This window comes from Giraffa tippelskirchi, chromosome 9 (genome assembly GCF_054371585.1).
Source record: "Giraffa tippelskirchi isolate mGirTip1 chromosome 9, T2T-mGirTip1v1.2.pri, whole genome shotgun sequence".
NCBI lineage: Eukaryota > Metazoa > Chordata > Mammalia > Artiodactyla > Giraffidae > Giraffa > Giraffa tippelskirchi.
This window is the reverse complement of record NC_137283.1, coordinates 44,991,500-45,017,805: the sequence shown is the minus strand read 5'-3', so window position 1 is coordinate 45,017,805 and position 26,306 is coordinate 44,991,500. Positions and strand designations below refer to the sequence as shown.

Sequence of the window (26,306 nt, the reverse complement as noted above, 5' to 3'; positions counted from 1 at the left end):
GGGAGACCCAGGTTCTATCGCTGGGTGGGGAAGATCCCTGGAGAGGAAATGGCAACCCATTCCAGTATTCTTGCCTGGAGAATTCCATGGACTGAGGAGCCTGGTTGGGCAACAGTCCATGGGATCACAAGTCGGACACTGAGTGACTAACACTTTCACTTTAACACTGGAAGTCCTGAGCAAACTAGGACTAGATTATGGTAAGGCACAGAGGTAGGGGGAATGGGGAGTGGCAGTTATTGCTCTGTGGGAAAAAAAGAAGAAAGAGCTAAAGAAGTTTAGGGCTGGAAAGAAAGCCCACCCATTTATACTGGGAGAGGCAAGAAACACATTAGAAAAATAAAGCCTCTGGCAAGTCTCAGCAGAGAAAGCTGTTTAATTTGTGCATCCAGGATTTTGCTAACTTACTTGACCTGGGAACTCTGTGCACTTAACATCCTGTGAGCATCTTAGGGTTCTCCCCTCTTTGTCCTTTGGGGAAAATTGCACTGTTCTCTATGCTAAAATGCATATTATTACCATATATTATTAGTCTTATCCATGATTTGGGCAACAATTAATATCAAAATAGCCCACCACAAGAAAATTTAATAGTAATGCAACCTTGAGATGAAAAGGTTTTTCAGAAGGGTTGCTGATGTGCTCTGGAGGGTTCCAAGTACCAAAGGGCTGTATTTTCTGGCTGATGCACATAGAGCCAGGCTGGCTACTCGCGCACCTCTTTCTACAAGTGCTTTTTTTTTTTTTTTTTGCACTGAAGGCTTAACCAAGTTGTTATGGAAACGGAAATCGTCTCCCCTGCCTGAGAACAGTGCCTTGCTAATAATTAGAGAGCATGGCTGAGTAAACTTCAGTGGTAACGATTAATCTTTGCAAAGCACAGGTAAGCCTAAAAGATTGAACAGGTGTTTCTTGGCCTTTGCACTTCACAGCCCTAGAAAATTTTATTTTGGATAGAGCTGAGCTGGCTGAGGCTTGGAGTTTTTACTTCAAAAAGGAAAGTCATCCTTTAATATTATGGTAATTGGCTTTTTAAATTTAAATGTTTAAAGACATCTCTTAAGCCTATAGAGTTTCTGAGTGTGGTTGGTGACCCTCTTTGAGCTTGTTAAGACGCAGATTTCAGCCTCTCTACAGATCCACTAAGACAGAATGTTTTGGGCTGGTCTTGAAATTTGATTCTGTAACAAGCACTCCAGCTGAGTCTGATGTTTGCTTACTGGTGTTAGCTTTGCTCTAGGACAGGACAAACTTTTTTAAAGAACTAGGGCATTAGTAGTTTAGGCTTTCGAACTCTATCCAATATTCCTGCCTGGGGAATTCCCAAGGATAGAGGTTCCTGGCTGGCTACAGTCAATGGGATTGCAAAGAGTCGGACACTACTGAACGACTAAGCACACACACACTTAGTGTGAAAGCAGCCATAAGCAATATGTAAAATGATGGCCATGGCTGTGTTCCAGGCTCTCTTTACAGACAGGCAGTGGTCGAATTTGCCCCTTGGGTTGTACTTTGCTGACCCTTGCCATGGGATCTGCACAGTCCTGCCCATTTAATGAGATTCTAGCTTTCAAATGCATTTGTGCTAAAAACCACCCAAGTTTCCAGATACCTCCTTCAGTCCAGCTTGAATAAAGGCAAAAGGAGGTTACAGTTTTGCTGGGGGTGGGGAGGGAGTGAGTTTTGAATGATTTAGTGGTAAGCGGTTCTCCTGACAACCATCGTTGCTGAGATGATTTTTAAAATGGGTTGGAATCTCCATCTCTGATGGTGGCTAAAGGTGATTTCCTTATCTGGTAGCTGGAACTGAAGTGAATTGATGGACTTGGACCTGTTTTGAGGGAAAGCCTCAGGTTTTTCTTGAAGGAGGGAATGGAAGTTTGGTGGTGATGAGGGGTTGGCTTGAGAGGTGCTGTTTCCCCCCTCTTTTTTTCCGCTCTACTTGTTGTTTAGGCCCTTTTTGCTGAATTCCTACTCTGTCTCTCTGGCCTGGCCTGTGGAATCGCCCAAAGGCCCCCATCCTCAGAGCTGGCTTTGCCTCTATGCCCTGACTTCGGAGAACATTGAACTCTTCTTTAGGAGTCCAGATAAATTCAGCGACTTGAGTTTTTCTTGCAGTCTTCAAATGCCACATTCTGTATTACATTCTTTGTAGCTAATTTTTCATTGCTTTAAAAAGGGTTTTGAAGTGAAAAGGAGCCCAGTTCTCCAAGGGTGGGAATACTGAGCATTAGCGAATGTGTGCTTCCACGCTTTGCTGTGTTACACTTGGTGTGGGGTTCGATCGTCCTAACTGCATACATCCAGCCAGATTATGAGTTTTTCTGCTTCCCTTGTTCCAGTATTCTGTTTTTCCAAATGGTTTGCTCAGTTTGAAATTTTCTTTTTATATGTTTAAGGAAGAAACAGTTCCTCTGGACCACAGCCATGAATGCACCAACTAATGCTGCTTTCAGAGCGTATTTCTGTTCACATCCTTGAAGCCTTTCTTCTTTGTGTCACAGCATTTCCTTGTTATTATCTTATTTTCTGATTTCTTTTGAAGGGATAATGATGGTGGCCAATTTGTGCATTTTATAATGTTTTAATTCAGTTATGCTCATACTCTAGCTTATGTTGCAAACATAATGGCACACACACCTGAGCTGTTCTCTTTGATTCAGCCTTAAAATCTATTTCCCACATGGTTTGTGTCTGTATATTGTGGTATCATTAGCTTGTGTAGCTTTGGAATGTCATTGTCATCTCGCTGTTACCAAATAGAGGAACATTTTTTTTTGATGCATTTATATCCACTTTGAAAACTATTTTGTAGTCATTTATCAAAAGGTGGTTTAAAGCTTTCTCTTGTTCATTATTGTTTATTTTTTTTAAACCTTGGCTTTTACATATTTTTTAAATATGGAAATTTATGTTTTGCTGGTCTTTTTTGTCATTTTCAATCTTGATTTTTGTTTTTTAATTTCTTCTTTCCAGTGTATTTTTATCTTTCATCCAGAAAACATTTAACCAGTGCTTTCTATGGGCAACAAATATTCCTCCACTCATTTTTAAAAATTAATTTATTTTTGGCTGTGTTGGGTCTTTGTTGCTGTGCACGGGCTTTCTCTGCTTGCAGAGGGTGGGGGCTGCTCTCTGGTTGCAGTGCAGGGGCTTCTCATTGAAGTGGCTTCTCTTGTTGCAGAGCACAGGCTCTGTGGCGCTCAGGCTTCATTAGTTGTAACTACTGGGCTCTAGAGTGTAGGCTCAGTAGTTGTGCACATAAGCCTGAGTCATGTGGGATCTTCCCAGACCGGGGATTGAACTTGTGTCCACCAGCAGGAGAATTCTTAACCACTGGACCATGAGTCACGTCCCCCTCCACTCATTTACGTGGACTTTGCTTATTAACCAGCTCTGTGGAGATTGTGCTTTCTCCTTTGGTTGGAGGTGTTTGCAGGCGCCATTTTGGGCAGGCTCATGAAGGCTTAGGAGGCTTGGAGGCAGGAGTCAGGGGGCCTGGATATCCAGTACAGGTCAGACTCTCGAACCTCAGGCCCCTTTTCTGCTACATGGGGATGATAGTACCTCCCTGAGACAGGGTTGTATCCTGTGAGTGTAAAATGTCTTGCATATGCCTGTGGGAGAGCCAGTCCCCAAACTCAGGAGCTGTTACCATGATAACAAGAAGATGGATGAATCTGTTCTCTTTACTCCACAGCATGAATCCCTGCCCATCCGCTTACGAAGAAATACCATCTATCTGAATATGCCAGTTCCCACAAGCCCTGTTTCCAACCTGAAATGCTGTGATTCATTATATTTTAATCCTGCAAATTCAGGTGCTTTATCTGTGGCTGGCTATTTTGGGTATTGGACTCACAATTATTTCACAAGAAGGATTTGGCAGCATGTCTTAAGTTTCCTCAGTTTCATGCCTTGTAACAGAATGGTAGGTGGAACAGGTATATTTCACAACCAGGTTGCTGCCCTGGTCACCTTGGAGATGTTTTTTCAATCCTACTGAACAGTGGAGGCTCCTTGTGCATTTTTTTTTTTTTAATGGGACAATTAGCTTTGGAGAATTCTTGGTTTCAGACTCTAATCCTGTCCCTACACTTAATCTTTCTTGTTTTAAAGCTTCCATGAGAGTTTAGTTTTCAGGAAGCATCTTTACTCAGTGAAAACCATCATCACATGGTGGTAGTGCTATTATAGGAGTTGATGAAGGGCTTAAGCTAAAGCTTATATGCTGAGCGTGGAACCTTCTACTTCAGGCTCTTGTGATTGCTGCCGAGACGAACTCATCTTAATTTCCCTGGTTTCCTGTGGTTGTATTCTTGCTTCTTTGTCCCCAACATTTATCTGTAACCTCAAGAGAATATTGCTGCTTTTGTAGCTCATAAGCAATGTATGCTCAAATTTTAGCTCTGTGAAATTGGTAGAAAATTTAGGTAAGGAAAAATTTTTTAAAGAAAGGATTACCTTATTTAAAAACATTACCTTATTTCCACTGATCTGTCATCTGTTTCCATGGAAATAGAATTAGGAGTTAGTTTCTGACAAGCATTTTCAGGGCTGGCTCCTGATTCCCACTCCAGTTTCCATAGAGATAGAAGCACGCCGGTGAAGACAGGGTAAAAAGGATTCCAGGAAGTAGTGGGCTGCCCTGTAGACTGTGGTCCGGATGCTGCCCTGGAGATTACAGTGTGGTCAGATTGCTCAGGAACCCTCTGTGATGCTAGTGCTTGCTGGAAGCTCAGAGGTTAATACTCAGAGAAGGACCTTGGCCCTAAGGTGGGAGGCTCTCTTGTTTTCTACACTTTGCCTTCTAGAATCATCTTCAGAGACAGCTTCAGCCTTCTTGGACACTTACCCTTGCCTCCTCCTTAGCATTGACTCTAAAGCAGTTGAGACAGTCAGGTATTGATTGCCTGGTGATTTTGGTAGCTCCGGTCTCCCAAGTGGGCAGAAGCTGGTTTTTGTCTGCCAGTTAAGTCTCCCTGAGTCCATACACTGGCAGAAGCTTTCAGAATTTCTATCTGCTTTTAGTAAGCAGACACAGGAACAAAAAAGCAAGGTTGAGTGGCTTTGTAACGAACCCTGCTTTGCTATTTCTGAGGGGGAAATTAAATAACCAAATTTTCTTGGTTATTTGCCTGGAAATTAAGAAATTGGCTATCTCAGTTCAGTTCAGTTCAGTTGCTCAGTCATGTCTGACTCTTTGTGACCCCATGGACCACAGCACGCCAGGCCTCCCGGTCCATCACCAACTCCTGGAGTTTACCCAAACTCACGTCTATTGAGTCGGTGATGCCATCCAACTATCTCATCCTCTGTCGTCCCCTTCTCCTCCTGCCCTCAATCTTTCCCAGCATCAGGGTCTTTCCAAATGATTCAGCACTTCCAATCATGTTGCCAAAGTATTGGAATATCAGCTTCGACCTCAGTCCTTCCAATGAACACTCAGGACTGATCTCCTTTAGGATGGACTAGTTGGATCTCCTTGCAGTCCAAGGGACTCTCAAGAGTCTCCTCCAACAACACAGTTCAAAAGCATCACTTCTTCAGCGCTCAGCTTTCTTTATAGTCCAACACTCACATCCATACATGACTACTGGAAAAACCATAGCCTTGACTAGATGGACCTTTGTTGACAAAGTAATGTCTCTGCTTTTTAATCTGCTGTACAGGTTGGTCATAACTTTCCTTCCAAGGAGTAAGCATCTTTTAATTTTATGGCTGCAGTCACCATCTGCAGTGATTTTGGACCCCAGAAAAATAAAGTCAGCCATTGTTTCCACTGTTTCCCCAGCTATTTGCCATGAAGTGCTGAGATCAGATGCCATGATCTTAGTTTTCTGAATGTTGAGCTTTAAGCCAACTTTTTCACTCTCCTCTTTCACTTTCATCAAGAGGCTCTTTAGTTCTTCTTCACTTTCTGCCATAAAGGTGGTGTCATCTGCATATCTGAGGTTATTGATATTTCTCCCGGCAATCTTGATTCCAGCTTGTGTTTCTTCCAGCCCAGCGTTTCTCATGATGTACTCTGCATATAAGTTACATAAGCAGGGTGACAATATACAGCCTTGACGTACTCCTTTCCCGATTTGGAACCAGTCTGTTGTTCCATGTCCAGTTCTAACTGTTGCTTCCATACAGATTTCTCAAGAGGCAGGTCAGGTGGTCTGGTATTCCCATCTCTTTCAGAATTTTCCACAGTTTATTGTGATCCACACAGTCAAAGGCTTTGGCATAGTCAATAAAGCAGAAATAGATGTTTTTCTGGAACTCTCTTGCTTTTTCGATGATCTAGCGGATGTTGGCAATTTGATCTCTGGTTCCTCTGCCTTTTCTAAATCCAGCTTGAACATCTGGAAGTTCACAGTTCACATACTGTTAAGGCCTGGCTTGGAGAATTTTGAGCATTACTTTGCTAGAGTGTGAGATGAGTGCAATTGTGTCATAGTTTAAACATTCTTTGGCATTGCCTTTCTTTGGGATTGGAATGGAAAGTGACCTTTTCCAGTCCTGTGGCCACTGCTGAGTTTTCCAAATTTGCTGACATATTTAGTGCAGCACTTTCACAGCATCATCTTTTAGGATTTGAAATACCTCAACTGTTATTCTACCACCTCGACTAGCTTTGTTCTTAGTGATGCTTCCTAAGGCCCACTTGACTTCTCGTTCCAGGATGTCTGGCTCTAGGTGAGTGATCATGCCATCGTGATTATCTGGGTCGTGAAGATCTTTTTGTACAGTTCTTCTGTGTATTCTTGCCACCTCTTCTTAATATCTTCTGCTTCTCTTAGGTCCATACCATTTCTGTCCTTTATTGTGCCCATCTTTGCATGAGATATTCCCTTGGTATCTCTAATTTTCTTGAAGAGATCTCTAGTCTTTCCCATTCTATTGTTTTCCTCTATTTCTTTGCACTGATCACTGAGGAAGGCTTTCTTATCTCTCCTTGCTATTCTTTGGAACTCATTATGCATTCAGATGGGTATATCTTTCCTTTTCTCCTTTGCTTTTCGCTTCCCTTCTTTTCACAGCTATTTGTAAGACCTACTCAGACAGCCATTTTGCTTTTTTGCATTTCTTTTTCTTGGGGATGGTCTTGATTCCTGTCTCCTGTACAGTGTCACGAACCTTTGTCTATAGTTCATCAGGCACTCTTGTCTATCAGATCTAGTCCCTTAAATCTATTTCTCACTTCTACTGTATAATCATAAGGGATTTGATTTAGGTCATACCTGAATGGTCTAGTGGTTTTCCCTACTTTCTCCAATTTAAGTCTGAATTTGGCAATAAGGAGTTCATGATCTGAGGCACAGTCAGCTCCCGGTCTTCTTTTTGCTGACTGTATAGAGCTTCTCCATCTTTGGCTGCAAAGAATATAATCAATCTGATTTCAATGTCGACCATCTGGTGATGTCCACGTGTAGAGTCTTCTCTTGTGTTGTTGGAAGAGGGTGTTTGCTATCACCAGTGCGTTCTCTTGCAGAACTCTATTAGCCTTTGCCCTGCTTCATTCTGTACTCCAAGGCCAAATTTGCCTGTTACTCCAGATGTTTCCTGACTTCCTACTTTTGCATTCCAGTCCCCTATAATGAAAAGGACATCTTTTTTGGGTGTTAGTTCTAAAATGTCTTGTAGGTCTTCATAGAACTGTTCAACTTCAGCTTCTTCAGCGTTACTGGTCAGGGCATAGACTTATTACCATGATTTTGAATGGTTTGCCTTGGAAACGAACAGAGATCATTCTGTTGTTTTTGAGATTGCATCCAAGTACTGCATTTTGGACTCTTGTTGACTATGATGGCTACTCCATTTCTTCTAAGGGATTCCTGCCCACAGTAGTAGATATAATGATCATCTGAGTTAAATTCACCCATTCCAGTCCATTTTAGTTTGCTGATTCCTAAAATGTCGACGTTCACTCTTGCCATCTCCTGTTTGACCACCTCCAATTTGCCTTGATTCATGGACCTAACATTCCCGGTTCTTACACAATATTGCTCTTCATAGCATCGGACCTTGCGTCTATCACCAGTCACATCCACAACTGGGTGTTGTTTTTGCTTTGGCTCCATCCCATCATTTTTTCTGAAGTTATTTCTCCACTGATCTCCAATAGCATATTGGGCACCTACCGACCTGGGGAGTTCATCTTCCAGTGTCCTATCTTTTTGCCTTTTCATACTGTTCATGGGGTTCTCAAGGCAAGAATACTGAAGTGATTTGCCATTCCCTTCTCCAGTGGACCACGTTTTGTCAGAACTCTTCACCATGACCCGTTCGTCTTGGGTGGCCCTACATGGCATGGCTCATAGTTTTATTGAGTTAGAAAAGGCTGTGGTCTGTGTGACCAGATTGGCTAGTTTTCTGTGATTGTGGTTTTCATTCTGTCTGCCCTCTGATGCCCTCTCTCAGCACCTACTATCTTAGTGGGGCTTCTCTCACCTTGTACATGGGTTATCTCTTCACGGATGCTCCAGCAAAGTGCAGCCGCTGCTCCTTACCTTGGACATGGGGTATCTCCTGACGGCCGCCGCTCCTGACCTTGGACGTGGCGTACCTCCTCTCGGCCTGCTTTTACCTAAATCTAGTCAGTCTGCACTTTTACCAGAAAAGTTGGTCAGGAGATGACTGATACCATTGACAGAAATAATCTGTTTATAAAAAAAGATGTCTTTTGAAAAAAGTAGTTTAAAAATAAATGAAAATAAAATGGGATGTTTGAGTGGATTTCTCCCCTCTGGACCCAGAGTTTTTGGTGATGGGTAGAGTGTGGGACCAGAAGGGTTGAGGCTGCCTGGGGAGCGGTTGGTTTCCAGAATCTCCAGGGTCCTGTTTGGGAGGTACTTCAGGTGCTGGTCTTGAAGCTTCATTGGCACAGCCAGCGTGTCTCTTAAACTCAACACCAGATTGCTTTGAATTGGCGGCTGATGGTACCAGTAGAGGCTTGACACTCTCCCTGAGAGGCTGTAGCTCATCCTGGGAAGGTCAGGACCCTCCTGAGAGATTCACACTGTTTTTATTTCAAAAGAATAAAAAGGGAATGAGAAATAACCCAGGATTTACTGAAGATTCTACTCATTGGCCCAAAGTGGGAATGTGACCACTTGGGTCTTACGCTGGCATCTCAGTAGTTGGATGCAGATTACCAATGAGGAGAAAGATGTGAAAGCCAGGCCTTCCGGCAGCCTCACTCCCTGGGGAAGCTCCTTTTAGGGACATCCCACTGCTGCCCTTGGGGTATCTGTCCTCTGTTCTTCAACTCTCACCCGGCTTGATCTTGACTCTTCAGGGTGCCTGGCTGAGCTGTCTGTACCTCCACCCTGCCTGCCTGATGGTGGAGGTACCTCACTTGGTAGGATTTTTCTGAGATCCTCCAGAATTGACTTCTTTATGGCTGTGACTATCTCATTCTGTGCCTTGGATGTTCCTAGCTTTAGTTTCTGAAAGATATTCCCCACCTTCCTTTTTCCCGATTCTGTGTTTTCACTAGTTTTTTTTTGTTAAGCCATAATTTGGAAAAAAAGGAAAATCTTCCATAAACGAGTATAACTTGAAGAACAGCCTTAGCTTGACAGAGCGACTGCATTTCAGAGATGCTAGTCCAACCAAGTGAAGAGGTGGATGGAAGTGCATGAGGCCCTTAATTTACGAGGTGGGACCATGCACAGCCCATGTGCTGCACACTGGCTTTGTGCCTGGTGGGACACCAAGTGACCTTGCTTAGCTCCCATGACGCTGAGTGGGCTTGTGGCAAAGATCTGTCCAGTGAGTGACTAGTGCAGTTAGTATCTGCATTTCATAGACAGGGAATCTGAGGCTCATGACTGGTGTCAGCCCAGCGCTATAAACCTCAGAGCCCCACAGCCAGTGAAGTACTTGAACGCACTGCTGGGCTCAAGTCTCACCCCACCCTTACCTCAGTTCGAGGAGACCGGGAGCCAGGCCTCCTGACCACTAGCTGCTGCTCTCTTTGTTAGTAGCTCTCAGTGTAGTAACTGTCTTATCCTTGGAGGCCTAGTATGCGTGTTGCTTCCTCTGTAGAGTCTTCCAAGAACCATGTCTGCCTCTTGCCTCAGCAGGGCTTTCCTGGTGGCTCAGACAGTCAAGAATCCACTTGCAATGCAGGAGACCCGAGTGCGATCCGTGGGTCAGGAAGATTCCCTGGAGAAGGGAGTGGATCCCCACTCCAGTAGTCTTGCCTGGAGAATGCCATGGACAGAGGAGCCTGGTGGGCTACAGTCTATGGGATGGCAAACAGTCAGACACGGCTGAGTGACTAACACTTTCACTTTCAGCAGGTCTGACTGCTCCCCTGCTGGTGTCCAGGGATGTGCTCGGTCAGCGACCAGAGCTGGGTGTGTTGCATGCACTAAGCCTGTACTGTGTGTCTGACCTCCCAGCCTAGCAGATCCTTGAGGGCCAGGGCTGCATCCTCCACCCTAGCATCCACCAGGTGCTCAACGGATGTTTGTGGAAGGAGGGTACCTGAGTGGATTCTGTGAGCTAGCAGACCACCTGGTTGACCCCGTAGTGATGAATAATGAAGGCTTCCTAGGATCCCTAGGATCCTAGAGGGTGTAGACCTGGAATTGCTCTCTTCTCTGAGAACAGTGGATGATGGTTCAAACCTGAGTGGAAACAGCAGAACAGCTGACACTTACAATATTCACTCTTTACTTACTGTGTGAAAGGGTTTGATTGTAGGGTTGTTAATCAAGCTGTCAGGTAAAACATGAAGGTCTTATTTATTATATAAGGAGGTACTTTATGAAGAAACTGAGCTGTGGTGATGAATAGATATTGGACACTAGTTACATTGCTGCTATTAATCAAGATATTCATTTTTAGCAGTAACAGCTACCATGAGGGATTGTAAAAGTATATAAACTTACCCAAGGATGAATTATACCATTTGATGATTAACTCCTCAGTAAGAACACTGGCTGTTTACGATTAGACTTTTTAAAAACTTAGTAATAACCCTGCATTTAAACAATAGTTATGGTTAGGCATACCAGCAGAAGGAGACACTGCTACTTTCAGTTAATTCTAAATAAATTATTGGGTTTAAAATGTATGCTCTTTTTAAAGTCTGTCATAATCTAGACCTCTACTAAGTAAAGAATGCTTTATTCATGTCACTTGCTCCAGGGTCACAGCTGTTTCAGCAGGATTAAAATTCGAACCTATCACCTATACTTCAAAATGCTTTTCAAGTGCTTTGCCATGAACAACGTCACTTACTTTTTAGACAGTTCTTGTGAGCTGGACCAAGTCCCACATGACTTTTATTGACGAGGAAAGGGGTTGTCTGTGGACACAAGTTTTGCAGTGGCGTCTGTCTTCTGTCCCAGTGGTAGGTCTACCTCCTGGCATGGCTGTGAGAGGAAATGAAACTGAGGATGCCCTGGGCGCAGAGTCTGGCACATACTGTGCTGATAATACATGGGCTGTTTTTAAAATGATGTCTTTAGTGGTTTGAAGCAAATATCTGAATTTGAAAGCCGGTTTTAATACCTCAAATAATCTGGTGGGCTTACAGATCAATGAATACACCCTCTGGAAATGTGTTTACAGGCAATGATATTTATCAAAGTTAAGTTTTATCTGGCCCCAAAGCTGAAGTTATAAAGTAATTTTAATGAAATTGCTTGTGTTTTCTATGCCTGATGACAGGACTGATGACAAATGAGGGTGTTTTGGGTAAGCCACTTAGCAGTGCTACCTTTTCCAGCACTCACCAAGGAGAACTCATCAGCATTCAACAGCCTCATCCGGGTGGAAAAGTCTGTTTTCTTTAAATGAGATTTTTGCTGGATTGCTATTTTTATTTTAAAAATCCAATTTTAGCTTTTTGTCTCACATAATAATGAGTTTTCTGATAAATATTGTCACTCTTTATTAAAAGTGTAAAGAAGAGGTAACAAACAGCTTTCTGCAATGAGATGGTGTAATAAATAAAATCAGATGCTCGAAGTCGGCTTGTCATTTGGCATAAATAAATACATCCCTTCTTACTGGACAGGGAGGCAGAGGGTGTTGATGGTAACTTTGGAGAAATTTGACGCTGCCTTTGAAAATCCAGAAACTGAAATGACTGTTACTGCCTTATTTGATTTAGAGTGGCTATGATTAGATAACTTGGACAGTTGATTCTGGTTGGGTTTCACTGTGCTGTAGCTGAGCGCTTTAGTCATGCAGTGGATGATCAGTGGGAAAGGGCCCTAGGCAATCACTTCCGCACTGTGGGTTTCCTTTGGGATGGCGGAATCTGCTTATCGTGGACCAGGACAGAGAATAAATCCTGGAAGCACCATACAGCTCAGATGACAATCTGAAAATAGCAGTCAGAGCAGAGGCTAGAAGCTCAGGCACAGATTCAGTTAGCAAACAGAAGAACTCATCTGTCAGGCACTGGATGGAAAGCCTATTTCTGAGTTTATTTCACAGCATATTATGACAACATTTCTTTAAATTGCAATTCATCTCCATTTAAGAGATATAATCTACATGTTCTCCTGGGAAATAATCAGAGACAAAGCTTGACTGTTTTTTCCCCCCTTGAAGTTGACCTTGTCTCCTCAAAAAACATTTTTCACACTGTGAAATGTGATTCACTTGACCCCAACAAAATTGAAATAAAACTCACTACAGTTACCAGTGAGCAAGAAAGTGAATTTGGGTTTGGGAGAATCAGGGATAAAAATGAGGTGTTTTTTTTTTTTTTTTTTTGCTATTCAAAAAATGAATACACTGAAGGGGATGCTGGGGTACCCCATAATTTCATAGTAGTTTGCACACATTTCTGTTTCATAGCACGGAGTGTATTTGAGAGTGGAGTTTGTGGTGGTCCCGCCCCTGGTTTGGCTGAGAGGAGCCTGGAGCCTAGGAAGAGAGGCAAGCTGCTGAGAGTCACAGGGCTGGTTCAGGTGGAATCTGCATCCTGGACCCTGTACTCGGGGAACTCTTTGCCAGCGTGCCCTTTGCCTCTCTGTAACTTTTCTTTTAGGAAGCCTTCTTGGTTTGTCGATTCATATTTGCTTGCGTTTAAGAGGAGCCATGAAATACATAACTCTTCATCAGAGATTTGAGCAGTGAGTGACTGATGGAGCACATTTCTCTCTTCTTGGACTCACTTCCTTTCAATTTAAGGAACATGGAATTGCCTCGACTGTCACCTGCTTTTTCCAGGGCATCTGTCCCCAAGTGTTTGTAACCAACTTTTTAGATGAGACTCAACTGTCAGAGGTCAAGTTCAAAGGCAGTATAGTTGTCATGAGAACAAGAGGATGTAGTTGTCAGTCTCTTTGACTGCAGAAAACAAGTGCTTTTATGGAGCTGGGGAAATAGAACGATTAGAGATTCAGGCTAGTAGGGAAAAGCCAGGGCCCTAAAAGTTTCTGTCTGGACATTTACTGCACACTTGGCAAATCCTTGACTTGTCAGATCCTTGTCACTGCCTTGGTTTTTGCTGTATTCCCCAGGATATAGTTGGTATTCATGACCTATTTGAGTGAATACTATCCACTTCTGTGATTGTTGACTGTGCTAAGGCCTTATGACCTCCCTTCTCCAATTTTAGAGCCATAAAGATGAGGTCTAAGAGCATGTGTCATTTGCTCAAGGTTACCCGCCCAGGGTCCCTAGGTCTGGCCCCCATCCCAGGTTGCACTCAGCACTGGCAAGAAGAGCACAGGACTTTGGGGCCCCCCAGTGCAGCATACGCATCCCTCTTCCCCCCCTCCGCACCTCATCTTTTGTTTGCCCTCTTGGCTGATAAGCCATCGCACATGGAAGCCCTTTATGGCTTAAACAGGTTATTATTAAACCTGAGCAACTTGAACTCACTTTGGAATATGGCCTCCTTTCCTAACCATGCTGCATGTTCTCATCTCTTCTTGGCTCACATTTCTGTTTTTGATTCAGAGTAGTGAATGTGGGCGAAATGAAGGTTTTCTCTGGAGCTGGGATTCCGGAGTTTTCCAGACCTAATAGCAGAAGGCTGCAGAGTTTGTCTCTGTCAGCAACATTCTGAGGCGAGAATCCCAACCACAGCCGGGTTCCTGGGAGGAGAATGACTTCCAAGTTACCAGTGACTGAGGCAGTAGCCCTAAATGGAGAGAACTCAGTCCCACTGTGGTATTACCCAGAGGGCCCGAGTGGCAGCAGGAGGGGTTTGTCTGCACTTCCTGTAGATTCTATTCATAAATGTTGGAATTGTTCTGATGACGGAGCAGTGATGAGCCCATTGGTTTAGAAGGTGAAATCATGGAAAAACCCATTTCAGCACCACAAAGTTAGGATTCTTGTACTTTTCAGATTATAGCTCTTCTAAACAGCTCACAGAGTCTGGAGGCTTTCAGGCTCTGCTTTGTCCTGACCTTTTTAGGATACAAAAGGAAATACTTACCTTAGAATTAAATGACTTTCTTACAGAAGAGAGACTCCTCATGAAGTCTTTTGAACAAATAACTTTGGGAAATTCTGCTTTCTCACATTTTTTTCCCTTTGGCAGTTGTGTATCTACATACTGAAGGCTCTGAGAAGGCCTGAGAAAGAAGCCTGTTTGATTTCACCAACCTTAATGGCATTTTGCAACCTTATTTAGCACCCTGAATTTTAATTTGCCCATAGCACACATCTAGAAATGGAGTTCTAGGTACTTAGAGGCCAATCTCACATCTAAAGATTACATTATAACATCTAAAGGTTACATTATATTTATTCGTGGACAGATAGCCTACAGATTGGAGGCCAAATCCTTAATAACAGGGATCAGTAAACTTTTTCTTTAAAGGGTCAGATAGTAGATATTTTGCAGACCATGGGGTTTCTGTTGCAACCACTGTAGTGTGCTATTGTAGTATGAAAGCAGAGATAGTACATAAGTGAATGGACACAGTAGTGTTGCAGTAAAACTTTACTGAGATGGATGGTAGGCTGCTGGTCTGTGGGTCATAGTTTGCCCAGCCTGTGTTAGATCCCTGGTCCCCAGATCACTCTCCTGCAAGTTCTGTGCTATCACCTCTGGCTGCAATGGATGTCTTAATTCAACAGCTCCTACTCCTGGACTCCCGGGACAGCTCTAGCACCTGCTCCTCTGTCCTCCCATAGCTCTTCTCCTGTCCCTAAGCAGTGTGCTCTCGTCACTCATTTCCTTCCCTACCCTACCCCCGTAGCAAGCTCTGTAACAGAGACCTTATTTCTAGTGTGTATCCAGCTCTGATCATGAGGATGGAGGATGTACCAGACACTCAGCAGGCGCTCACTGGGAGCTTGTTGGATGAATAAGATGACTTGATACAGCGTTTCATCTTGTTTTGTTTGGATGAATTCTTAGAGTTAATAGTAAATACAGCAAGAGGAAATACTCTTTCCAAATAAAAATTTCAGATGTTCCCAAAGATATGGCTCATTTGGATGAATCTGAAGATGAATTCTGCATCTTCCCAGGATATATGCTTCTCGGGTAAAGGAAGAAATGAGGCTACTGTGAACTGCGGTAAATTATGCATGTGGAACAGAAAAGCCAAGTGAAAATGATAATTTAGGGGGCAATGGGGAAGTATTTGAAAGATCTGAAGGCGTATTTTTCTCCTTCTTTCTCCATGTATTAGAGATTAAATGATATAGACCTTTTTCTCTTTTCACTCAGGCCTTTAAAATATTTTTTTCTGGTAATTTCTCTTCATATTACATGACTGCTCTAATTACATCTCTAGTTTTAAGATAATAGAACTGCATTTTTAATGTGCTCTCTGCTCTGTCTGGATTTATGATATCTCTCCTTCCTTACTCCTGAAAAAAATGTAACTTAGTTAATACTAAAATAAAATAGGTGAATTAAAAGGAAATGAGCCTTTAAAATCTCAGATCCAACCCAAGCGCTCATTGAACAGCTGGGCTCCTCATCTCTGAAACCAGGAGAGCCCTGCTCTCACCTGCCTTTTCTGATGGGAAGCCCCACTAAGCTCCAGGGGTGGCCACGATCCTGAGATGGTCTGAAGAGGACGAAAAGAAAGGCTGGCCTGATGTTTTCTAGGGACTGAAGAAGACCCTGAAAGAGGGACTTTTCATCTAGAAAGGGCATTGTGACTGTCCCAGAGTCCACTGTTGGGCATCTGAGAATCTCTCAGCAGTTTGTCTCAGAGATCGCTGCAGGGTGTGGTGACTTTCAGAGTGTTGGCAGGCAGAGTACTCCTAACTCAATGCCACTGCTGATGAATGGGGTGACCTTGAAACAGTCACTTGACATCTTGGTCTTCTCTGGATGACTCCATTTGTGTCTAGAGTGATCGATTGGCCTCCTGGGTTGTCTTCAATGTTAACAAATAAACCTCCATGTACTCAGTTGAATATTAAATACCACCATACTTGTTTGTTAATTTTATAACAATAAATAATAAATAAATAAATAATAACAATAAAATAAAAAACAATAATAAATAAATAAATAAACAATAAATAAATAAATTTATTAAAAAAACACAAAAAACAAAAAACACAGGTCCTTTCTCCTAGGAGCTCATATCTAAATGAAAGAAGTGAACACACATACCCTGAACTTCAGGATTAGGGGTAATAGCATTTGTAAGGCACTGTGTGAGTGTAGAAAAAGGCATCACTGGTTGTCTGGAGTGGGCACCATGCAGTCAGGAAGGGTTTCCCAAGTGGAGTCATGGTGGATTTAGCTGTTGAAGGATGACCTGGTATTCACCATATAGAGGGCCAGGGTGCTGGGCATTCCTCGTAAAGAAAGAAGAACTCTCCAATAATTATCAGGTCCACAGGCACAGCATCAGTGGAATAACAGGAACTTGTGTTTTTTTCCAGCCAGATGCTCTGAACTGTAGAATATATGTACATAGAAGTCATGGTATAGATTACTAAACATAGGTCATGGTTGTGCTTGTTTAATCTTTTCCATTGTTACACTTGCATTTATCAAGTATAGAAGATGAACCAAGAAAAACTGTGAGTCTCTAGGAGAAACTGTGCAGGAATCACCCTGAACAGATGACACTGCTGAGACGAACAGTCATGGTTCAGCACCAAGGACAGTGACATGCAGCCTGCCCAGCTCCGGGACCTGTTAACTCCTCTGTTGATGATTCACTGGTGTTGGTTGTAATAAGGAATAGCATTCGCTGCAGAGTTTGTATTCACTGTGCCCTCAGGGATGCACCCAAGTCAAGCTTGACTGCCTGTCATAGGTTAGGTTATGATACCCCTCTGTTGGTATCTAAATCCACATTCCCTTGTATAGACAGACCCCCTTGGAGTTGGGATCAGATCTCAAGGGTTCTGCTCCTGAAACAAGTGGAAGGACATGCTTGCTATGTTTTCTGCCAGACAGTTGGCCCAAGGTTATAATTTTGTTCTCAATTCCTTCATGCATGAGAAATTTCCATGTCTTCCAGGTCATAGGTTATGAGCACAGGGCTCCTTCTCTAATAGACCCCCAGATCTGACATTTCCAGAATAGCTTGTTTTTCTGTTCATCAGTAGAGTGACATTAGTGGTGATATAAGCTACCAAATTATGTAGCGTAGAAAGCGTCACTCATGTAGAACTTGGCAGGCCACTCCAGTATCATTTGTGGTATTTGTCCGTCAGCAACTCAGGATAATGAATTTAGCCTTTGACTGACTTTTAACAGGTGGATAGAATTTTCTCCACCTTCCCCCAATACTCCAGCCTCAACCAGAAGTGAAGCTGAGGTGTCTGAGCCTCCAGCATGACTCTGCATTTTGTATTGGAAGCATTAAAATAACCCCTTTACATTTACTTTGGAAATGATGGCTCAACTTTGTTGAAGGGATTCTTGGTTTTTGTGGTGTTAAGTCCTGATTTTTCCACTCCCTCTTAGCCAAGTTGTTGACTGGGAAACATTTGTGTGTGGGCTTGGCTCCCTGAAGACATCCAGTGGAGAGTCTTATTTGTCTGTATAGTCATAGCTAGAAGGATTAAGGAGAATCTTTGCATGGAACTGGCCCACTGATCATGTGTGTGGTGTCTCTGGTCTGAAAAAGGTGGTTTCTTTTTAAAAATGTTCAGATGACTATTTCAAAACATACTTGCTAGAGTTAGCTGTGCACATGGAACTTTGGTCCTGGCATAACCAGCACCAGCGTTGTGTGTGTGTGTGTTCTGTTCAGTCACAGAGCTTAGAAGGCTCTGCATTTGGTTTAGTGACCTGTTGCCACATTCTTGAAGTTCTTTATAATTTTTTAACGGAGGGCCCCGCATTGTTATTTTGGACTCAGTTCCATAAATTACATAGCTGCTCCTGGGCATGCTCTAGGATGGAAAGCGTGTAGCAATTAGAGTACAAGGACCTTTAAGAGACCTGAGGAGCTCTGAGTCTACAGAAGGTAGAAGGGATTTCAATAAATGTTCTGTTCGTTAATAAAGGTTGCATAACCATCCTCTGTGGTAGATAGTTTTAGCATAAGGCCAGTGAGGGACAGAACCAAAGTCAAAGACAAAGGCGGTCAGTGGCCTTGTGTCTGTCCTAGCAGACCGATCCCTTTCTGTCCCAGCCCCCAACCTATCCTCGGAGATGGAGAGCCAGGAGGTAACGGGAAGGGGCCAGAGCCCTGCTGGGTGGGGCTGGATTAATGTCCTCAGTGAGCTGGGGCAGCTGGCAGGCTGGACATCTCTGGGTGTAGGATTGACAAGTTACCGGGATGCAGGATGCTTCTCGCCCAGCTTCAGGAGGAAGTTGTCTGGAGTGGTGAGAGTTTGAAGAGATCTCTTAGAAAGCCTTTCTCAGCCCCATGGGCGTGAAGGAGAGGCAGGGTTAGCCAGAGGCACCACAGGCAGACCTGTCTGCCCTGGCAGCTGATTCTAGGCTCTTTGTGCCTTCACCTTAGATGCTTTTAAAGGAAAGTTTTAATTCTTATGTCATTAAGGTTAATGAAAACACACAATTTTCTCCTTTTTAGTCTTCACGTGTAACAATCCATTCTCATAAATGCTTTCCCCATTATTCCTCATTGAAGGCAGGGTTATGACCAAGTGTTAGCAGCAGGGAAAGGGAGGTATGTTTCTTAAATGTTTCTTAAAACCTCTTCCCTGAATAGAAGGCAAAGAGATAATGGGAGAATATAGTATTTAAACTGCTGACAGTTAAAAGATTATGTTCCAGACAAGTGACACCTCTCCCTGCCCTGCCATCAGCGCACACTGCCACTTTCCCCCTTCCTGAAATCTAGAGATTTAAAACCTCACATCCCTGTAACCTTTGATTTTTAGCTCCAGCTTAAATCTCTAAGCATGTCACTATCAGAGTTTCTGTCTATAGAAACCTTTGAATGTGAAGCTCAAAGCGGTCCCTCTGGTGTGCTTTCTCATCTTCTCTTTCACAATGACGGCACTGGCAGTAAGCCATTTTTCTTCCAGGGAAAGCGAATCTCTTTCTTCTGATTCTCCTTGTAAGATTATGTAGGATTATAAGTACAATATTCTAGAGATATTTTCCAACCATCCTGTTGCACCTGCAGAGCTGTTAAGGTGTTGTGGATAGAACCCAGGTTTGGGATCTGTAGAGCTGGCTGAATCCTGACCCTGTCACTCAGTGCTCATATGATCTTGGGCAAAGCACTTAACCTCTTTGCACCTCAGTTTTCCCATCCGTAAATTGAGAATCTCTGTCTGAAACAAGAAGAAGGGAAAAACTCTCCAAGGACTGTCACTGGGACCCCCAAAGGGGTTTGGCGTGGTTGCTGCTTTGACCAGTGTTGGTGGAAGCTGAAGAAACCCTTCCCTTTGTTGAGTTGGATTTATTTTAGTTAGTCATGGTGAACTCAGTCTAAGACAGTTGTGAAGGACTCACATGGAGCCAAAACACATCCTGCTCTGAGGAAATGGAGGACAACCTTGAGGCTTAGATGGAACAGCCTTTTCCATCCTCTAAAAAGGAAACAGAACTTGGGCAGCCTGAAGGAGCAGGGGCAGTGTTTGGGGACAAACGTAATCGTCAGTGTCTTTTTGTAATGGGAGATCTCATCAGATTAATGATTTTAAAATGAGCATTTTTCTGCCTTCTGGCTGTGTTTAATGTTCTAATGCCTTTTTTTTTTTTTAAATCGTCAACAGCATCATCATCATCATCAGACTACTCGGTTTAGTATTTTTGGTTTTATAACCTTGCCGAGCAGTCTAACCTGTTGAATGGACTTCTTAATCTGGTATCCTGGGAGCTCCTTAGAAGGAGACAGGCAGTTTTTTGTCTTGTATCCACGTTGAGCTGACTAAGCATGTGCAGCTTCTTAGCATGCACTCTGTCCTTGAGGTAGGTGAGTGGGTGGCATGTTCAGCCTCTCTGTGGACAGTTGCCTTGGAAAAGCTCAGCTTTGGTGTCAGGTAGAGTGGAGTTTGGGTGTCAGGGCCGTTTAGTTAGGGTAAGCTGTGTAACTTCTCTGGGATTCCATTTTCTGATACTTGAGGATAATGATGGATCATAGTACTCAGTTCCATAGTGCTGAAGATTGAGAATGTATGAAGAACACAGAGCTGGCAGGCAAGGAAGGGCTCTGCAGGTTTTAGCTGCTGCTGTTGCTGATGCTATTGTTCCATAATATCTAGTTCTCTGTTCCTGTCCTGAACTTGGAAGTGGAGGATCCTAAGATATATTGACATTGGATTTGTCTGGAGGAGGTTTGGATGTTTGGGATCTGCCAGCTGCCTCCTCGTGCATTCATGCTCTCCCCGCGAGTTTTCTTCAGAAGGTCTTTGCCATCTAAAATGACAGAACCTGGGATGCAGTGCTTTTTTTAATTCCCTGTCAGTCAGCAGTGCCAAGTGACTCAAGAGTGGGTGGCCTTTCATCCTCCCACTTCCAGAAAGTTCTTTTAAAGATTGCTTGGAGGTGGAGGGGAAGACTTTTCTTTTCAACACAAATGATGTGTTTTGACAAAAATATATCACCGTGGTGAGTTTATGCTAAAGGGGAAATGCCTGCTCTTACAAACTGTGCTTATTTTTCCTTCTGCAAAGAGGGCATTGACACCAAGTCCCCCATTCAACCTATGAAGATAACTCCTGACTGAGGCAGGACTGGTGTGATAGGTCCATTCATCCTTGCTAAAAACGTCGAAACCACAGCAGTGCTACAGCAGACTCTTGGGACATTTACAAACCAGAGACCTAAAGGCGGGATCCAGCAGCCCACAGTGAGTGCATGCTTTTGTTTCTCTGAACATCAGGTCCCAACGCTGCCGCTGCTCTGGGGTCTGGGGCAAATGGTTCTCCTCTGAGTGTATTTCTTTCTCAGTAAAGTCACACAAGAGACATGAAGCTGCCTCAGCTCCCCACCTGCTTGTTCCCACCACATTCAAGGGCTCTGTGTGCATGTGTGTGTGCGCGTGTTCATGTGTGCACACACTGTGTTGATTATAGGTTGTCCTCTGGGGACCATTGATGCGAATCTCCGGGTAACTCAATGGGAGTAAAGGTATGACAGCAGATGCATAGTGACAGCTCTCCACTGGTGCAAAAGAGATCGACTTTCAATTGAGCGAGTATTACGGAGCTTCAGAGAGACTCAGAGAGTCTATCATTGTAGAAGAACCATGATAGGGAGGAGCAATCTGAGAATTAGGGGCAATGAAATAGTGTTAGTTGTAGGCCTGTTAGGGCTGGGTAGGTTGTCCTTCAAACGTTCTTTCTCTTGTTACTGTGCTGAGGAGACTGCTTGTGATTCCAGTTAACCTTTATTCTGCACATGACCTTGGCAGGCACTGTGCTAAATGATTCATGTTTAATTTTCACAACAACCCTCTGAGGGAGGGGCTCTTCTCATGGAATCCATTTTTCAGGTGAGGGCATGAGACTTGGAGGGGTGAAATGACACTCCCTGTCACGAGGTCAGTTGAGGAGACTGGTTCCAGCCCAGGTGGTAGGATTTTGCAATCCTTGTCTTTGGCCTCGATGCTGGAACTGAGGCCATGGGATGTAAGGCTGCTCTGAATGAGTATTGTGCTGTCCACAGTAACACATGTGAAAAAGCAGCCAGCAGGACTTTTGCACATCTTCTTGCAAATTGTGTGTTGTAGCCCATGCCTTTTCCAAGGTCCAGTCTTTTCCTGATATTAGCTAAGGCTTCTCCTCTTGTCTCCAGTGATGGCATCAGATGACATAATGATAATAAATATATGAAACCTAGTTTCTAGGCAGACGCTTTACCCTCTGAGCCACCAGGGAGGTCTCTAGTTTCTAGGCACTGTTGCAAGAATTTTTCAAACATTATCTCATTTGATTTATTAAATAGATACTGTGATTAGACCCATTTTCCTAATGGGGAAACTTGCCTGCCATCTTGGGACCAGTGGGTGACCATCTAACCTTCACTGCCCATCTCTAGAGCTCCAACCCATAACCACTGGGCTGTGTGCTCTTGAGAGGGACCCTCAACCTGGGAGATTTTGTTGCAGAAAGAATATTCATCAGGTCTGGTTTAGGGTGTTGCTGGGAGCATCAGCTCCATGTCCTGAGAGACCTGGGTTCAAATTTGGGTTCCCTCACTTACAGACCATGTGGCTATGGGCAAGTCATTGTTTCTCTGTGCCTGTTCCTTTTATAAAAGTAAGACAGAAGAAGAGTATCTACCTCCCTGGGACGTTGAGAGCCCAGGGTCTGGCCCACAGTCAACTTGCAGAATTTGGGAGCCAGCATTAAATTCACAATTGAGAAACAAGGATGTGAGGTGGGACCATCCCCCAGTTGCTGAACCCAGACACTGACACCAGTTCTTGCTCCTGCCTCTCTTCCACTTCCCCATCTTTCTAAGCAGTATTTCTCCAGGCTTCCTTCCTCTCCCTGTGAGTACCCCATGCTGTCCTCTGTCTGTGCCTCCTGCCTGGCCTGCTCCTGTCTGGCTGTTCCGTTTCCCACATGATCCCCAGGTTGCTCTGCCAGCAGAGCACACCTGACCTGCTCACTTCTGTGCTGAAGAGTCCTGAGCGTTTCCCAGTCAGTGACAGTCAGCTGTCATGAGTCTCACAGGCGTTAGGGTCACCTGAGGAAGGTGATCAGTATGCATATTCTGGGGTCCTGTGCCCTAGTGGGTCTAAGTTGGGCCCAGGAATCTGCTGTTGGGCTGTTGTTGCAGGTGGTTCTGGCCCAAGAGATCTGGACTGAAACACTGATCTGTGAGAATCAGTCCAGGTTCCTTTACCTGCCTCCTCAGCCCGGTTGATTTCTGCTTCTCCGTCTCTACTAGGCCGCCCACTCTGTCCCCTGCCCCCGCTTCCCTTTTGCCCTTGCTTCTGTGTTTTAAGCTTTAGCTTTGAGAGGGGCTAACATGAAGAAATAGTGGCAGAGATAATCATCATAATATCTAGTATTCGCTCACTGAAGATTGATCATATGCTGGGGAAGCTTTTACATATATTGAGCCATTTACTCCTCATAGCCCTGTGAGGTCAGTGCAGATGTTGTCCCCACTTTGGTTGCTGTGGAAAGTGAGGTGTAGGAAAGCTGGGTCATTTGCTGCGGGGCTGGTGGCCAGTAAGCAGGGGAGGAGGCCAGGTCTTGGCAGGATGTGTGTGTGGGGCCCCCTTCCCTTGGACTTTTGTGGCACTCATTTGGATTGTCCCAAATCACAGTGATTGGAGGAAACTACTGGTATTTAGTGTGCAGGGCTCAGGGGAGTCTGGTGTGCTTTACTGTGTAGGTCAACAGCAGGTATTTTGCTGGGCTTTCCTACAGGTGACAAACCTGACCATTATGATTTGAGCTTGGAATCTAATCTAAACATATGGTTTTAGAATTTTCATGGTTTTGATAAACACTGAATTTTCCTGGAGCATGACCTTTGTAAGTCATCAGAGTTATTCAGTATTTTGGAAAAGTCACATCACCAAGGGCAGTGTTAATAGACCTTAAAACATACCTGTGTGTGCTTGCACTTGTAGCTGTTGAATTTTCAGTGATTCTATATGAAGGTATAGACATCTGACTGTTTATGTCTTTAGTGTAGTTGTGTCTAAGTTTTTATCTACTGAAATACCTATTACTTTATTACAAACCACTTGCCTTTGATTTTCTACTATATTATAGGTCCGGTATGCTGATTTGTTTTAATGTTATAAGTTGATATTATCTGAGTTTCATTTTAAGGTAATAAAGGCGACTTTGCAAAATGACTGGTTTAAAAAGAGTCTTTAGTCTCATCAGATGAAGAACCAGTGCTCTACAAAATCAAGCCTGTTAAGGGGTGGGAGGGCAACGAGTTCTCAGGAGGGAAACCTAATGGATGAATCCTCACAGGAAAGTTGTTGAAAGGAAGCTTGAGACTGGAATGCCTTTGCTAGACCTCTACTTGCCTCCTGCCCACATAACACTGTTATGTGCCTCCTGGTTTTCTTTGAGATGGTAATTTGTGGCTAGGAAAATTATCTTGTCACTGACAAATGAAATCTGGAAGAATCAGCTCTTCTTATAAAGTGGTTCCTATGGTATCTGCAGGGCTTTGTCAGTTTGCATGTTATGAATATTTATGTCTCAGGAAAAAAATTCCTCATTTAAATTGCATTTTCAGTAATTTCTCACTTAATTTCCCACAGAAAATAATGACATTTCCAGCTTTTGCCTAGGTGAATGTCTTCAAAGACAGCAGTTTTCACACTTGGACTCAGGGGGCATTGGATTTTACCCAATTCCAAACATAGAGGCAGGCTTACTGCCCTGCAATTGCTTCCATATAAAATAGCGCATGTGCCCGATACATTATTGGCTGAAGATAAAATGCCAGGTGTGATTATGGTAAATTAGACCTTTTGCATTATTTATAAGATCCAGTGTAAACTGTGTTTCACTTTTCCTCCACTCATGTTTACATAAAAGCCATTGTAGGACTTGATAGTAAACAGTTTTAAAATTTATTATACAGTCGGCCAAGTTTGAAAGGCAGTCCTAGCGCAGATTTCCTCCTCTTTATCCATGAGCTGTTTAGGCAGAAAAGCAGATCTGTTGAAAATGTTATGCACCTATGTTGTGTGGGCCTGAGCAAAGTCAAGGAGAACCTGAACTTGGGGCTGGCAGGAAATGTCTCTTCTGTGGCCTCACGTCTTCTCGTCCTGGCCATGGTTGTTTGAGCATCTGTGGGAAGGAGCTGCCATCTACAGCATGTCTTTATCCCTTCTCGATTCTCAGGACAGTGTATAATGCCTAACTCCAGTGTGGATCCACCTTCAGCATTTTCTCCTGATCAAAACTTTTCGGAAGTGGGTTTTTTTTTTTTTTTTTTTTTGGTGCCATTTTTTCCCTCTCTCTGGTCTTACACTGATCTCTTGGAGAAACAAGGAGAATGAGCCCACAGATAAAACTCCTTTCTTGAGCTGTGCATGTTGCTTTTTCATGGCAGGTCATCACAATAACATCTTACGCTTGTTTGAGATCTTACAGTGTTGGAACTGCTTCTATATGTGAGCATCTCTGATCTTCTGGCTGCTGGGAGGGTGGGTGGGTACAGGCCCTGGAGGGAATGGGGCTGAACAGGAGAGGGTCACTAGCCATCCTTTCCATATTCATTCCTCCATTTCTTGGCATATTTTTTGATGAACCCTGTCTGCATTTCCTCCTTCTCCATTTCCCCATTATTTCCAACCTGACGTTAAAAGTTTCTAGCCTTTGGGTGTTGGAGATACTCACGAGAACCGCTTTCTCTGTGTGGAGAGAGAAATCTTGGGCTTGGGCTTTGATTAGTGAAGTGATGCTGTATCTTTGGACACACTCAACGATGAAAGTCAGAACAGCATGTGTGAAGTTCCAAGGAAAGGAAGATGTCAGAAGCTAAACTGATGCCTCCTTCTTATCAGACTTTTCTTTTTTTAACCTAAAAGAGGTAAAAGACTAGCTCTGTTCTTTACCTGTGCATAACAAAGATGAGGGCAAGCTACTGTCTTTGTATATCTTTGTTTGTCTTTGTCTTTGTAATATCTAAAAGAGCCCCCATCCTAATAGGCGCCTTGTAGCTCCGCCAGTCTGACCCCCAGAGGTCTGACACAGTGAGCCCGCCATTGCTAGAAAGGCCTGACTTTTGTGTGTCAACTCAGCCTCTCCAAGGGCATTTTAATGTGTCTTGAACCCTCTTCACGTGGACGATCTAGGGCTAGCAGCCTGATGTTAGGTCAGAACCTCTGGCTTCCCGTGGCACAGAGTATTTCTGTAAACCAGCTGGAAGTTGCTGGCCAGACTTCCTCCATAGAGCGTTGATGGGCCAGATGCTCTGTGGGGCTCTATTTGCTAATTTATACTATTTGCCCACTTTTTATGCTTTAGTTCCAGTACATCTGAATAAT

The 26,306-nt window shown here is 43.7% G+C and overlaps 1 protein-coding gene and 1 long non-coding RNA gene across 2 annotated transcripts in view; one reads left to right on the top strand and one right to left on the bottom strand.

Moving 5' to 3' along the window:
* CACNA2D3 (calcium voltage-gated channel auxiliary subunit alpha2delta 3) overlaps positions 1-26,306 on the top strand; it is an 871,068-nt gene that overhangs the window by 60,433 nt on the left and 784,329 nt on the right. The gene's annotated exons all lie outside the window — the stretch shown is intronic.
* LOC145519902 (uncharacterized) lies at positions 10,686-13,960 on the bottom strand. The gene is made up of 3 exons (XR_014064008.1): positions 13,849-13,960; positions 11,245-13,338; positions 10,686-10,781 (listed from the first exon to the last, which is right to left on the bottom strand). It is a non-coding gene; the product is annotated as an uncharacterized LOC145519902 (long non-coding RNA).